The following is a 5794-nucleotide window of genomic DNA, read 5'->3' as shown; positions in this document are numbered from 1 at the left end:
TTTAGGAAATGTTAAGTTTTATTACTATGAAAGTTATAATATTTTACGAGAAGAAGTTTATAAAGAAAAGTTTTCTTATTCGTCAAGATGTTTCTAGTTTAAGACAAAATTACCAATTACCTGATTTAAGTTAAAATGATCATTTTGTAATGAGAATATATATATATATATATATATATATATATATATATATATATATATATATATATATATATATATATATATATGTATGTACATGATTTTAAACAATCAATATTATATTTGGTGACTTTGTAAGAAATGAAAGAGACTCTATCCGAAAGGTTTTAGTAATATTATTCTAATAAGAAAAGGAACAACAATTATTTTCCTATGAAGAGCGTATAAGTTATTATTATGCATAGTATAAAATACTATGCATGAAAAGATGTTCTCCTATTGGATTATTTATAAAATGAAATGATTTGATATGCATTCTTATTAAATTCTTATATATCTTACCTTTACTGAATTGTGTAGCTCACCCCTTCCACTCTTTCAGTCAACAGGTTTTATTTTGAAGTAGAGGGAGACTTAGTCAAGTTTTGGAAGGAGCTGGTCTTAGTATTAAAAGTATAGATCCCAAATTAACAATTTGGTGTTTAGTTTTATAGTATTGTGTATTTTAGGATCTAATGAAAGTTATGTACCTTAAAGTATTAAGTGGTGTATTATGTGAAATTTAGAATTTGAATAACTGGTGGTTTTTGTTACCCTTTGAAGTACTATGTAGATGCTATGAATATCAAGTGAGAAGTTATGTCAAGAATTAAAGAACCAAGAATGAAAAGACAGAGGGAAGCTTTGCTAAAAGTTTTGTAAAAGTTTAGTTGGTTCTTGTTAATATCAGGTTTAAGCTTGATATTAGCATGCCGGTCATGGTCATAAATCTAGGTATCGAATAGTCACAGGAGGATGAGTTGCAAGGATGAGGGCTTGTTTTTGGAAGATAGCGGATGATGTTGGTGATTGAACTAGTCTCCAAGTGGGAGATTTGTTAGGCTTTGTGGAGCCTAGTTGTGTTTGATCCGATTGATGACCCGACTCGACCCGACCCAAAATAATGTTGCGTGGTTTTTAATGGGAGATTTTCTAAGGCTTAGTCCATGGAGCGAAGGATAGAGAAACCTTTGTTTTGGTGATTAGGTTTTTTCTTGTTGTTTTTGAGAGAGTGAAAAATTGTATGGCCGCGCTTTGTATTTTTTCTCTGATAATAGTGAAATCCCTACAACTCCGTGAACGTAAGCAAATTGCTGAATCACGTAAATACTGTCTTGTGCGTATGATTTTTTTTTTCTTTGGGGTGTGTTTTTTCTATTTTTGGTGGACCAAATGGTCTAATAACAGAGGGGAGAGTTTAATACTCACCTACCCTCATGTGAAGTCAACTGGGGTCTTAAATGACCCAGTTGTTAATCCTTTATTTTTTTTTCTTCTAATTTAATTTGAAACTTTTCCAACAGGCTTTACGCCCATTGGTCATTAAAGGACCGTTTGGATTGAGGTGAGAGGGAGGGAAAGTGGAGGGGAGTAAAGTAGAGTTAACTAAAAATAAGTTAATTTTTGGTCAACTTTTCTCTACACCTCTCAACTCTCCCTCAATCCAAACAGACCATAAATCTACTCTTTTGAATATAATGAAATCACAAAGAAAAAAAATATATAAAATATCGTAAATATATGGCACAATTTTCTTTTACTAATTAAATGAAAAGGAAATAAAAGAATTGTGAGAGATAAAATGAGAACTGAAATGAAGGTAATAAAGTGAAATAATGCTAAAATAATGATAGAAAAGAGAAAAAGTAAGAGAGAGAGAGAGAGAGAGAGAGAGAGAGAGCAGCAAATGATACTTGTTGCGACTGTGAGTCAAGCCACCAAGGAGAGCAAAGTAGCTGTAATTGCAAAGTTGAGGAAAGTAGAGTTACCAACGTCGTTGAGAAGAACTCATAGCAATAATAACTTTTTGTCAGGGACATTTTGCCGCAAGGGCCAAAAATGCTAGAATGACTTAAATCTTCTATTGATTTCTTTAGGAGTGGTTATTTGTGGAGAGTATCAAGCCCAAAATTCCAAAATTTAGTGAATAAAGACTAATGGTGCTTTAACAAAAGAGAAATCAAAATGCCAGAAACAAAAATGTAGAGAAATGCATAAAAACATAATAAGTCTAAAACTTCAACCCACAATCAACGAGAATAGGAAATTGAGAAGGGTCATGATAAAGAAAAGGAAGGTTCCCCTATACCCATATTTCCACCCCCAAGCTTCTGAATTGTTAGAATATTTGTTGGCTGAATGGGCTTTTGCTATAAAGTTTAATAACAAAAGTACAGAAAAATGCATAAAAACCATAGGTCTGAAATTTCGACCTACAGTCAGTGAGAAGAGCAAACTGACAGAGGTCGCGAAGAAGAGATGGAAGATTCCCCTATACCCATATTTCCATGCCCTAGTTTTAGAATTGTAAGAATGTTAGCTGGCTGAATGAGTTTACTCTAAAGTTTCAACTGTGTGAGTAAAACTTGGTTGGCATGTTTTGAATCTAATTAAGGCCTTTTATATTGAGTTTTAGGTGCTTTTAGTGACTGGTTTTGGGTAAGAAGCAAGGCTTTGGACCTCTTAAGTGTTGTTTCCATGATTTCGGTGTAGCTTGCTTTATGCTTAATTAGGAAATGGGTTCGTTGCTTTTTACATAATTTTGGAAAATAAATGGGTTTGCTCTAATTGGCTGCCTTTTGTCAACCATTTTAGATTATTGGAATACTCAACTAAATGAGGGCTAACAACTGGAGTTGGCCAATGAGAGCTAACTATGTTTTAAAGGCAAAAATGGGTCAGGCCAAAAAGTTTGGGCCGCAGATAGCCAGAGCATAAAAGCTCTTTTGGGGTGAAAATTTTGGGTACAAGACCTTCTCCATGAGCTTGAGGTGCTATCAATGTCCTTTACTCACTTAATAGCACGCATAGGCTGGGCTCATGTAAAAAGTCCGAAAGAAACTGACCTATACCCTCTAAACTACACTTTCTTAATTTCCCCAATATGTCGCGTAGGCTTGGGTCATGCTCAAAAAAACAAAATATAATATAATACATAAATTGAACCCACAAGGAATTCGAGCTTGTAAAAAATGTGTTGCAAAAATGGGTATCAACTATCAACGCTTTCTTGGTACCAATTCTTTAGAAAAAAATATAAAAATAAAATTATGAAGTATTTTATGGAAAGTGTTGAACAAGTTACAAATAAGAATTACTTGGGATTTTTATTCTTTGTTATTATTTTTAAAGGGGTTTTTGTTGAATATTTTGTTTATTTGTTGTTGTTTGGGCTACTTTTTATTGTTTTATTGTTTTTTTAGGAGTTAAGGATTATGTTTAAAGGGCTAAGATTATTTTTGTTTAACTCAAATTTTTGGGATTGTTAAGTCAAGGTATTCAAGTTTAAAGATGATCAAAGATCAAAAGCCATATCATTTCGTTCATTTAAAATAGCCATGCTTACAAAATTTATAGATGATCAAAGATCAATAGCCATATCATCAATAAATTTTTCAAATTCAAGTTTTTGTAGTTTAAAAAAAAAATGCATAAAAGATAAGTTTATGGATCATATGGTAAATTACATCCGATTGGCATGCATGTTAAGTACGGGAAATTATTGAGTACTCCCGAAGTACAATAAATGTATACTCTCTCCTCTCACATAATTGTCCTACTAATTAAATTCATGGTGGGACCCACAATTCATGTGAGAGGGGAAGTATGCATTTATGGTACTCTGGGAGTACCTAATAATTTTCCGTTAAGTACATATAGAACATGTAATTCAACAGTTGAATTTTGAAAAAATGAATTTAATAACAAGTTATTGGGTGGTGTAGCATTACTTAAAGTCCAGCAGGCGTAACTTGAACCAAACTCATATATATGGTCAAGCTAGGGTGTTTATTAGAACACCCTGAGCGTAATGCAAAGCAACTACTGTGATTGGTTGTTTGGTCCTCCTGTGTTTGAATCACTAGAAGGGACATCAATCCTCTTGATCTCAAATTTATAGGTAAGGACTTATTACCTCACTCCTTAAAGGTTTTAGAGGAGATACTTTGGTTCTATTTTAGGTTTTTAGAGGAAGCAACTAAGAAGACACCTTGTGATTTGTCCTTTTGGTCTAGCAAAGTTAGGGTAAACACCAGTCCTTTTGGTCTTGGATTTGCAGCTTCGTAACTTGTTTTCTCACTCCTCAACAACCTCTAAAAGGAATCTTCTCCCTTCTATGTTTAATTTGTATGTAGTTTAGTATAGATTTATAACATGTTTGCTTTAATTATATGTTAGAAAGTAGGATTTAAGCATGCTTTTGTTTGAATGTTGGTATAACATACTTTAAGTGTTTATGCTATGTTCTTCACATGTTCACATGATAGATCCTAGGATTATATTAATTTGGACATCGAACACGTTTTTAGCTTTTTTCACGTAGCACACATAATCAACATGCTTTAATTTTTTATCAGTTTAAATGTAATTCAAAATTGGCCATACTAGCAGATGAACACCCATACTTAGGTGAGTGTATATTATTATTGAGTGTAGTAAATGTATCTGTATGTACCATAAATTTTTTTTTAAAATAAAATGGAACATTGGTCAGTCTCTTTATAAAAAATAGGAGGTAGAACCGATAAATATTTCTTTTTCAATTCATCCCTGGAGTTGAATACCTCACATCAAATTAGGTAACAATTAAAAGCTAATTTGGATTCCTCATTATGTTTTGACTTTTAATATAATACTAATCGTAGGCCTATACATCACACGAAAATATATAATTATTTTGTAAAGTAATATAACTTATAATTTATTATCTGAAATTTATTGAAGATAATATATTATGATTTACTGTTTTTAATATAAAATACTCACATAACAAATAGGTATTTCAACAACTAACAAATTTCACTTATCCAAATTTATAAGAGGGAGAAACGGGATATGTGATGGAGAATTATAAAACATAATAGCAAAACACTAAAACACATCAATCCAAAGTAGAGTTGTAAATAATATGAAAACTCATCAACCAAAAGTAAAGTTGTAAGAAATAATTTTTATTTTTTAAATCCATTAAGAGAGAGAGAGAGAGAGAGAGAGAGAGAGAGAGAGCAATCACCTTTTTTTCAATGGGCAAAACATGGAGGAAAGAATGAAAGGTACAAAAGGAGTTATAGCAAATTTATAGAAAAGAAAAAGTGAAGAAGAAATGTCAAAAATAAAGAGGAAATGTTGGAAGAAGAGTAACAATAAGGCAAGTGATTAATAATGGGAAGAGAAGAGCCAAAAATTGAGGGGAAGATTTGGAGGAAAAATAATTGTTAGATAAGAAATAATGAGGAAAAAAATAGTCAAAATAAATTAAATTTATAATGCTTCCCTATATTTAATATTGATTAAAAAATAAATAAAATCATAAAAAATAGAATGATGTCTAGATAATGAGGAGGCACAACAGGAGCTTTGCAAAATTAAAACAAGCATTCTATTATTATTGTTGTTGTTGTTGTTGTTGTGGTCCCCAAACCTGCTTGATCTACGATGCTGGACAAAGGATTTGGGCCCCAATATATTTATTTGTGGGCTTTATTGCAATCCTACATGTAAAGCTCTGAACTTCAGCTAGATAGTCCAAGTTGTATTCTCCTCCGAAAAACCCTTTTTGATCTACACACATTCCCCTTCCAGTCGTTCTTCTCCCTCCGTGTTTAATCACTCTCAC

This window comes from Castanea sativa, chromosome 10, assembly GCF_040712315.1.
Source record: "Castanea sativa cultivar Marrone di Chiusa Pesio chromosome 10, ASM4071231v1".
Taxonomy (NCBI): Eukaryota; Viridiplantae; Streptophyta; class Magnoliopsida; order Fagales; family Fagaceae; genus Castanea; species Castanea sativa.
Note: the sequence above shows the minus strand (reverse complement) of the source record.